The following is an 11,553-nucleotide window of genomic DNA, read 5'->3' as shown; positions in this document are numbered from 1 at the left end:
GTGTTGGGGGAGAAGACTTCAATTCAAATGTGGGCAGTGCATTCAGATTTTTCTTCTCAGGAGCTTGCATGCATAGAATTATAGGGACTTGTATGGCTTCCTCCGGAATTATTGGAATGTGCACGCATGGAGTGTGCGTGGCTTCCTCCTTTGTTTGTGTATCATCCTCCTTTGTTTGTGCATCTTCCTCCTTTATTTTTGCATCTTCCTCTTCTTCCATGTGTGAGGGTGGAAAGTTCTCTAATTCACTGGAGTATGAACTCCTTTGATTGATTCCCTCACTTTCTTCCATAGGATCTTGCATTATATCTCTTCGGAAGGAATTTGCTTGTTCCTCTTTGACAAACCCCAATTTGAGGGTCTATCTTGTGCTGATTTCAGGGGTTTTATCAATGATTCCACACACTTTCTATATGAAAATACAAGATTTTGCATTCCTTTCCTAGTTTTGCCTCATGAATGAAAACATGCTTATTTTGCACTAAAATAGATACATTTCTAATCTTCTCTTGATGCCGTTCGATGCCGTGACTTGTGTGTTAAGTGGTTTCAGGATATAGAGTAGGAATGGACCGAAAGAGAGAAGGAAGACGGGTACAAAGGAAGGAAGCATGAGGATTAAGCTTTGGAAATTTTCGCATGGGCGCGTGCGCGCACCTTGCGCGCCCGCGCGGATAGGGCAACGTGAAGCCAAAGCCAAGAGCCAAGCCACGAGCCGGCTTAAGAAGCGGCTAAGCCAGGATCTTCATGGGCGCGCACGCGTACATCACGCCTCCGCGCACATTACAAGACGTCTCAACGGCGCGTGCGCGCCGATTTGCGAAAATGATTTTTTAATGAAGTCACGTGACTTAGGCGTGGAGGCAGTTAAGGATCCCACTTTTGGAGAAGCACCTTGGCGGGAAAAGCTTAAGAAGACCAAAGGAGCAAGGGTTAAGGGATTTTTTAGTTCATTTCTTCTAGATCTAGATATTTTTCTTTTTTTGGAGAGAGGAGAGAGTTAGTTACACTTTTTTGGGAGAGGAAGAGGGAGATTCCAAGCTTCACTAGGGTTCATCCTCTTCTAATTTCTGAATTTTCAATGACTTTTTGGTGAGATCCACTACAATTCTCACTCCACTTTGTTCATGTCATAGATTTTCTTCTCCAATTTCAAGTAGTAGATACAAATCTATTTGTCACTCTTCCTGGGGCTTGATAATCAACTGCACATATTTCTCTACATTTTTGACACTCGTCCTTATATCATTTATGAATTCTTTCATGAGAAGCTCAAGAGCTGATGGTTCTTGATATGAATAAGGAGATGGTGGCTCTTGATATGAATAAAAAGAGGAGGAAAGTTCTTGGTATGAGTAGGGAGATGGTGGCTCTTGGTATGAATAAGAAGGAGGTGATGGTTCTTGATAAGAGTAAAAAGAGGATGGTTCTTGGTAAGAATATGGAGATGGTGGTTCTTGATATGAATATGGAGATGGTGGTTCTTGATATGAATATGGAGATGGTAGTTCTTGATGGATAGGATATGGGACATTGAAATCTTTTTGCTCTTGACCTTGCCAACCAAAATCCGGATAGTTTCTCCATCCACAATAATATGAATCACTCATTCGGTGTGAGTAGTAACCCATGTGATCTCTCTCCATTATTTTTCGTAGCACAAAACACCAAACAGAATTAAACGTACCATGTGGTAAACAGGCAAGTAAAGAGGAAAGAACATAAAAAAATAAAAATAATAAAAAACAAAAATAAAGTAAAATATAAAAGAAAACAAAAATAAAAGAAAAATAACATAAAGAAAATAAACTGAATAATTAAGAAAATAAAAAAACTAATAAGAAAAAAGGAGTAAAGAGGAAAGAACATAAAAAAATAAAAATAATAAAAAACAAAAATAAAGTAAAATATAAAAGAAAACAAAAATAAAAGAAAAATAACATAAAGAAAATAAACTGAATAATTAAGAAAATAAAACAACTAATAAGCAAAAAGGAGTGTAAAATTTAAACTCAATAAATAAAATACTAGGAAGAATAAAACAACTAAGGGAACACCAAACTTAATTTCAGAAATTAAGAGAAAAAAATTTAAATAAAATAAATCTAAATAATTTTTTTTAAATTTAAAGAAATAAGTTAAATGAAATTAAAGCAAAAACGCCTAATCTAAGAAATCAAACAACCAATAGTTGTCAATCACAGTCAATCCCCGGCAACGGCGCCAAAAACTTGGTGCAAAATTTATAACCACAAACTAACCGGCAAGTGCACCGGGTCGTACCAAGTAATACCTCAGGTGAGTGAGGGTCGATCCCACGAGGATTGATGGATTAAGCAACAATGGTCAAATGATTTACTTAGTTAGACAAGTAGGAAATGGTGTTTGAAGGCTCAAAAGCATTAACAATAAATTCAGAATATTAGAAAGCAAGCAGTAAATTGAAGTGAATAATATATGAGAAAACAGTTAAGGCTTCAGAGTTATCCATTTTCCGGATTGACTTTTCTTACTAATTATTTTAATCACGCAAGATTTAATTCATGGCAAACTATATGTGACTAAACCCTAATTCCTTAGACCTTTTTAGTCTCCTCTAAAATTCATCTACCGCCAATTCCTTGGTCACTTAATTCCAATTAGAGGGTGAAGCCTAATTCTAGTTTATATGCCACAGAAATCCTAATTACCCAAATATAAGAGGATTATATGTCACGTATCCCGTTAAGTCCAGATCAATAGAAATTTAGGAGAATATGTTTTCAAGCTGTTGTTAAAGTAAAGAGCTTTTCCAAGTTATACAAGAACTCAATTAGAAAGAGGGTCATACTTCCGTTCCACCCAAATTCATAAGATAAAGAACGGAAACAATTCTTGAAATACAAATCAGTGCATGAATTAAAATAGAAAAATAATAGTATCAATCCATACAATAGACAGAGCTCTTAACCTTAACAGTGGAGGTTTAGTTGCTCATGGTTCAGAGAGAAAACTAGGAATCTGAAAAACTGTAAATTGCGAAATGAGGTAGAAGAGAAGAGAGAGAGCCCGAAGGGTTGATTCTTTTCCCTTTTATATCTAATCCTAATTAGTGTAAAACATATTTCCTAAAACTAAAATAATATCTTTTCTTATTTTAAAATAAAATACAAATTCAATCAAAATAAATTTAGCTTCATTCGCAGCTTTGTATGAATTTCTGGGGACCACTTGCGTATTGAGGGTCCACGATGAACTTGGAAAACTTCAAGTTCAGCATGGGATGGGCAGAGACTTCCTTATTGAGTTCCATTGAATCCATGCTGAACTTGGAAATTCCCAAGTTCAGCGTGGAAGGGGCAGTGTCAATTCCACGCTTTTCCTTTGAATCCACGCTGAACTTGGATTTTCCCAAGTTCAGCATGGGATGATGTCCGTTGGACTCCTTTGGTGCGTGGACTCCACGCTGAACTTGAGAAAGCTCAAGTTCAGCGTGGAGGAGGCAGAGTAAAATGGAAGAAAAGGGTATACTATTATATATCGTTGGAAAGCTATGAAAGTTAGCTTTCTAATTCCATTAGAATCATGTCAATTGGACCTCTTTAACTCAAGTTATTTATGTTTGAGTGCAAGGAGGTCGGGGTTGATAGCATCATTCGCTTTCTTCCTTTTCTGCTACAAAACTCTGTCAAATCCATCTGAATGCTACTTGAAATAAATAGAAATTGCACACAACTCAAAGTAGCAGCTATAAATATATTAAATCTTGATTAAACTTAGCAATTTGAATGCAAATTCACTAGGAAAAATAGAGAAGATGCTCACGCATCACATACCGATTACAAACCTTAGATGATAAAGATCTGCCTAACACTTGGAATGTATCATCTTTAAAGCTATATTACAGTTAGAAACCAGGGACAGGCAAATACTCTTTTTCCTACTACCAAAATTTTTCCCACATTAGGTTTTGCTTGGAGAGGTTTTAACGATTCTAGCCTACCTGGGCCTTTGAAATCAAAGGTTCTCCAATAAATAATTTCTTACTTCATCAATTCAATATGTTTGCATTTCACATTTCTCATTTATTTGTAACCTATTTATAACGCCGATCTATACTCTGAATCCGACCATTCAGAAAACTATCAATCAAACAAATAGCCGATCTTACACCAAATCCAACTATTCGTAATTAATCAGTCAAACAGATTGCCGATCAATATTTCAAAACCGACCATTCGGAATCTACCAGTCAAACAAATAGCTGATCTAACCCCTAATCCGACTATTCCGAATTAATCAGTCAAATAGATTGCCGATCAATACTCAGAAACCGACTATTCAAAATTTATCAAACCCACCACACATTACCTATCAAATACACCTTATTTCTATTACGATTACTCAGCATCTCACTAAACTCGGCCTACTCGGCCTTCCCTTCTCATCAACCAATATCCATCAAAATATTGGCACTTCACCATTACTATAAATTTACCTAACACTATAATAAATTTTACCCATACCAATCAATTTGGCTCCAGGCCACAGTAACAAACAAGATAACACTAGATTATCATACTAGTCTGTATTAATCATAAACATTCGCAACAGCATGTATTTAAAAGCATCATAAGTTATTTTTACTCCAAAAATAGTAGCAATGTAAAAAGTTACAAACACAAAAGCTCAACACAAGAGAAAAAATAGTTTACCAACAAAATCAATTATCCAAAAATAAAAACCAAACCAAAAGCCTATTGAACATTTTCACGTCCCTGCTCGGCAGCACCGTCATCCTCAACCATAACCCCGTCCTGCACTATCTTCCCTGGATCCATCTGAGAGAAGTCCATTTCAGGAGCAAGAAACTTCGCCTGAATAGAAGCCCTTTCAAATCCTTCAATAAATGAATCCAAAATCTCCCCTTGTTTTCTCTTTTCAATCTCTTTCAGCTGACTCGTTAACTCAATAACACGAGCACTCATACTGGAGAGATCGGCCACTTTCTTCTTAAGGTCCTCCACTTCCTTCGAATAATTTTCTTTTGTCAATAACAATTCCTTTTTTACCTCAACCATCTCCGCCTCAACCTCGACAACCCTAGCTTTTTTTCAAATCTAACTCCTCCTTTAAACTAGGATCAGACTTTTCATTCGCAGCTTTCAAATGTCTCTTTTCTCGGCTACGCCCCAAACTAGCAAGCCGCAGACCAACAACCTAACAAAAAACAATGATCATTAGCATCATCAACTATCAACAAGTCAAACAAACCAACAAAATAGTAATTACCTGCATATGTTGATCAATCGCCACATCCCCTACCTCGTCCCCTGATGAGCGGATAATTTATACGCTTTTTGGCGTTGTTTTGACATAGTTTTTAGTATGATTTAGTTAGTTTTTAGTATAATTTTATTAGTTTTTAGATAAAAATCACATTTCTGGACTTTACTATGAGTTTTTGTATTTTTCTGTGATTTCAGGTATTTTCTGGCTGAAATTGAGGGACTTGAGCAAAAATCAGATTCAGAGGTTGAAGAAGGACTGCAGATGCTGTTGGATTCTGACCTCCATGCACTCAAAGTGGATTTTCTGGAGCTACAGAACTTCAAATGGCGCGCTCTCAATTGGGTTGGAAAGTAGACATCTAGGAATTTCCAGCAATATATAATAGTCCATACTTTGCCCGAGTTTAGACGATGCAAACTGGCGTTCAACGCCAGCTTGCTGCCCTATTCTGGAGTTAAATGCCAGAAACAGGTTGCAAAGTGGAGTTAAACGCCAGAAACAAGTTACAAACTGGCGTTCAACTCCAAGAGAAGCCTCTACACGTGTAAATCTCAATGCTCAGCCCAAGCACACACCAAGTGGGCCCCGGAAGTGGATTTCTGCATCATTTACTCATTTCTGTAAACCCTAGTAACTAGTTTAGTATAAATAGAACTTTTTACTATTGTATTTATATCTTCGGATCTATCTTTGATCAGTTTTATGCTATCTTAGACCTTTATGGGGGCTGGCCATTCGGCCATGCCTGGACCATTATCACTTATATATTTTCAACGGTAGAGTTTCTACACACCATAGATTAAGGTGTGGAGCTCTGCTGTTCCTCGAGTATTAATGCAAAGTACTATTATTTTTCTATTCAATTCAAGCTTATTCCTATTCTAAGATATTCATTCGCACCCAAGAACATGATTAATGTGATGATTATGTGACGCTCATCACCATTCTCACTTATGAACACGTGCCTGACAACCACTTCCATTCTACATGAAGATGAGATAGAATGAGTATCTCTTAGGTATCTAATACAGGGGACCGAGTCCGAGATATTAGAATCTTCGTGGTATAAGTTAGAACCCATGGACGGCCATTCCTGAGATCCAGAAAGTCTAAACCTTGTTTGTGGTATTCCGAGTAGGATCCGGGAAGGGATGGCTGTGACGAGCTTCAAACTCGCGAGTGCTTGGCGTAGTGACAGACGCAAAAGGATAGTAAATCCTATTCCAGTATGATCGAGAATCGACAGGTGATTAGCCATGCAGTGACAGCGCATTGGACCATTTTCACAGAGAGGAGGGGATGTAGCCATTAACAACGGTGATGCCCAACATACAGCTTGCCATGGAAAGGAGTAGGAATGATTGGATGAAGACAGCGGGAAAGCAGAGGTTCAGGAGGAACGAAAGCACCTCTATACGCTTATCTAAAATTCTCATCAATGAATTACATAAGTATCTCTATCCTTAGTTTATCTTTTAATTATTTTAATTATCAATTCTCTATAACCATTTGAATCCACCTGACTGAGATTTACAAGGTGACCATAGCTTGCTTCAAGCCGACAATCTCCGTGGGATCGACCCTTACTCACGTAAGGTTTATTACTTGGACGACCCAGTGCACTTGCTGGTTAGTTGTGCGAAGTTGTGATAAAGTGTGATTCACGTTTGAGAGCACCAAGTCTTTGGCACCATTGTTGATGATCACAATTTTGTGCACCAAGTTTTTGGCACCGTTGCCGGGGATTGTTCGAGTTTGGACAACTGACGGTTCATCTTGTTGCTCAGATTAGGTTATTTTATTTTTAAGCTTTTTATTTTTATTTTTTATTTCTATTTTTGAAAAAAATTTTCAAAAAAAAAATATTAAATAGTTTTTCAAAAAATTTAATTTATGTTCTTCAGAATTTTTAAGAAGGAATTCTGGAATTTCATGGGATATGTTGAATCCTGGCTGGCTGTAAAGCCATGTCTAAATTCTTTTGGACTGAGGCTTCTTCTTCACATGCTTGAACTATGTATGCTAAAGCTTGGCTGGCCATTGGCCATGTCTAGTATTTTGGATCGGAGCTTTCACTGAAAGCTTGGCTGGCTAGTAAGCCATGTCTAATTCCTGGACCGGAGCTTTAGACTAACATTGCAAGTCCTGGAATTCCTATTAAAAATTTTGAAATCCTTATTTTCCTTTTCAAAATAATTTTTGAAAAATATACAAAAAAAATTTATAAAATCATAAAAACCAAAAATTTGATGTTTCTTATTTGAGTCTAGAGTCAATTTTTAAGTTTGATGTCAATTGCATGTTTATCTCTTTCTTGCATTTTTTGAAAATTCATGCATTGCATTTTTCATGATCTTCAAGTTGTTCTTGGTAAGTCTTCTTGTTTGATCTTCATATTTTCTTGTTTTGTGTCTTTTCTTGTTTTCCATATGCATTTTCAATTTGTTAGTGTCTCAAAATTAAAAATTTTTAAGTTTGGTGTCTTGCATGTTTTTCTTTTCTTAAAAAATTTTCAAAAATAAGTTCTTGGTGTTCATCTTGACATTCAAAGTGTTCTTGGTGTTCATCTTGAAACTCATAGTGTTCTTGCATGCATCTTTTATTTTAATCCAAAATTTTTATGTTTTGCATCAATTTTATGTTTTTTTCTTTCTTCATTAAAAATTCAAAAATAAAAAAAATATCTTTCCCTTATTTCACTCATAATTTTCGAAAATTTGATTTGATTTAGTCAAAAATTTTTAAACTTAAGTTGTTTCTTATGAGTCAAGTCAAATTTTCAATTTAAAAACCTTGTCTTTTTCAAATCTTTTTCAAAAATCAAATATTTTTCATTTTTCTTTTATCATTTTCGAAAATTTCAAATTGATTTTCAAAAATATTTTTCTTATCTTGTTCATAATTTCAAAATCTTTACTAACAATTAATGTGATTGATTCAAAAATTTTTAAGTTTGTTACTTGCCTAGTAAGAAAGGTTCAATCTTTAAACTCTAGAATCATATCCTTTTAGTTTCTTGTTAGTCAAGTAATCAACTTTGATTTCAAAAATCAAATCTTTTTAAATTTCTTTTTCAAAATAAGTTTCAATCACATCTTTTTCAAAATCAATTTCAAAATCTTCTCTAACTTCTTTTCTAACTTCTTATCTTTTCAAAAATTGATTTTCAAATCTTTTTCAATTAACTACTTGACTTTTTGTTTGATTTTAAAAGTTTACTATTTCAATAATATCTTTTTCAAAACTACCTAACTAATTATCTCTCTAATTTTCGAAAATCACATTCCTCTTTTTCAAAATTCCTTTTTTTATTAACTAATTGTTTTAATTTTTACTTTAATTTAATTTAATTTTTCTTTTTTTTTTATTTTTGAATTCTAACTTTAAATTTAATTTAAAAACAAAAATATTTTAATTTTAATTTATTTAATTTTCGAAAATTTTTCTCTCTCTCATCTCCTTCTAATTATTTATTCATCTACTAACACTTCTCTTCCACCCAAGAATTCGAACCCACTCTTCCCCTCTGTGCTTGGATTATTATCTTTTTCTTCCTCCATTCTTCTCTTCTTATACTTACATAAGGAATCTCTATACTATGACATAGAGGATTCCATATTTTCTTTTCTGTTTTCTTCTTTTTCATATGAGCAGGAACAAGGATAAGAACATTCTTGTTGAGGCTGATCCTGAACCTGAAAGGACTCTGAAGAGGAAGCTAAGGGAAGCTAAAGCACAACTCTCTAGAGAAAATCTGACTGAAATTTTTGAAAAAGAAGGAGACATGGCCGAAAATAATAACAATCCAAGGAAGATGCTTGGTGACTTTACTACACCAAATTCCAATTTACATGGAAGAAGCATCTCAATCCCTGCCATTGGAGCAAACAATTTTGAGCTAAAGCCTCAATTAGTTTCTCTGATGCAACAGAATTGCAAGTTTCATGGACTTCCATCAGAAGATCCTTTTTAGTTCTTAACTGAATTCTTGTAGATCTGTGATACTGTTAAGACCAATGGGGTTGACTCCGAGGTCTACAGGCTTATGCTTTTCCTGTTTGCTGTAAGAGACAGAGCTAGAATATGGTTGGACTCTCAACCTAAGGATAGCCTGAACTCTTGGGATAAGCTGGTCACGGCTTTCTTAGCCAAGTTCCTTCCTCCTCAAAAGCTTAGCAAGCTTAGAGTGGATGTTCAAACCTTCAAATAGAAGGAAGGTGATCCCTCTATGAAGCATGGGAGAGATATAAGCAACTGACCAAAAAGTGTCTTTCTGACATGCTTTCAGAATGGACCATCCTGGATATATTCTATGATGGTTTGTCTGAATTATCAAAGATGTCATTAGACCATTCTGCAGGTGGATCCATTCACCTAAAGAAAACGCCTGCAGAAGCTCAGAAACTCATTGACATGGTTGCAAATAACCAGTTCATGCACACTTCTGAAAGGATTCCTGTGAATAATGGGACGCCTATGAGGAAGGGAGTTCTTGAAATTGATACTCTGAATGCCATATTGGCTCAGAATAAAATATTGACTCAGCAAGTCAATATGATTTTTTAGAGTCTATAATTCCCTGTAACATAGGCACCATGACCTTTGAGAAGGCTCTGTGTGACCTGGGGTCAGGAATAAACTTAATGCCACTCTCTGTAATGGAGAAACTTAGGATCTTTGAGGTACAAGCTGCCAGAATCTCATTAGAGATGGCAGACAACTCAAGAAAACAGGCTTATGGACAAGTAGAGGACGTGTTAGTGAAGGTTGAAAGCCTTTACATCCCTGCTGATTTCATAATCCTAGACACTGGGAAGGATGAGGATGAATCCATCATCCTTAGAAGACCCTTCCTAGCCACAGCAAAAGCTGTGATCGATGTGGACAGAGGAGAGTTGGTCCTTCAACTAAATGAGGACTACCTTGTGTTTAAAACTCAAGGTTCTCCTTCTATAACCATGGAGAGGAAGCATGAAAAGCTTCTCTCATTGCAGAGTCAACCAAAGCCCCTACAGTCAAACTCTAAGTTTGGTGTTGGGAGGCCACAACTAAACTCTAAGTTTGGTGTTGAACCCCCACATTCAAACTCTAAGTTTGGTGTTGGGAGGTTCTAACAATGCTCTGAATATCTGTGAGGCTCCATGAGAGCTCACTGTCAAGCTATTGACATTAAAGAAATGCTTGTTGGGAGGCAACCCAATGTTATTTAATTATATCTATTTTATTTTTATTTTTATTTCATGTTTTCTTTAGGTTGATGATAATGTGAAGTCACAAAAATAACTGAAAAATCAAAAATAGAATAAAAAACAGCATTTAAAACAGCACACCCTGGAGGAGGAGCATTCTGGCGTTTAAACGCCAGAAACAAGCATCTACCTGGCGTTAAACGCCAGAAACATGCTACTTTTGGGCGTTTAACGCCAAAACAGGCAGCAGTCTGGCGTTAAACGCCAGAATTGCACAGCAAGGGCATTTTACACGCCTAATTGGAGCAGGGATGTTAAGTCCTTGACCCCACAGGATCTGTGGACCCCACATGATCCCCACCACTTCTTCTCTCCTCTTCACACCTTTTCATAACTCTCTTCTACAAATACCCCTCACCAATCACCTCAATCACTCTTCCCCATCACCTCTTCACCACTTACATCCATCCTCTCTTCCCCATAAACCCCACCTACCTCCAAAATTCAAACTCTTTTCCCTTCCAAACCCAACCCTAATGGCCAAACCCTAAACTTCCTCCCACTCCTATATAAACCCCTCATTCCTTCTTCATTTTCACCCAACACAACCCTCTCTTCTTCCCCTTGGCCGAATACACCTTCTCCTTCCATCTCCTCCTTTTTCTTCCTCTTCTCCTTCTTTCTTTCTTCTTTTTCTTGGGGATGAGCAAACATTTTAAGTTTGGAGTGGTAAAAGCATAGCTTTTTGTTTTTCCATAACCATCAATGGCACCTAAGACCAGAGAAACCTCAAGAAAGAGGAAAGGGAAGGCAATTGCTTCCACCTCTGAGTCATGGAAGATGGAGAGATTCATCTCAAGGGTCCATAGCTCAGTAGTAGAGCATTTGACTGCAAAATAAGAGATCATGGACCTCAACAAGAGCATGAGAAATTCCCTCATCAAGAAATCCCTGAGATGCCTCAAGGGATACATTTTCCTCTACACAACTATTGGGAGCAACTAAGGATAAAAGCACCAAAAATCACTAGGGATGAAGCAACAAAGGCAAGGAAGAGACATAGAGGAGCTCAAGAGCACCATTGGTTCTTCAA

This window comes from Arachis ipaensis, chromosome B10 (assembly GCF_000816755.2).
Source record: "Arachis ipaensis cultivar K30076 chromosome B10, Araip1.1, whole genome shotgun sequence".
Classification (NCBI taxonomy): Eukaryota; Viridiplantae; Streptophyta; class Magnoliopsida; order Fabales; family Fabaceae; genus Arachis; species Arachis ipaensis.
Note: the sequence above shows the minus strand (reverse complement) of the source record.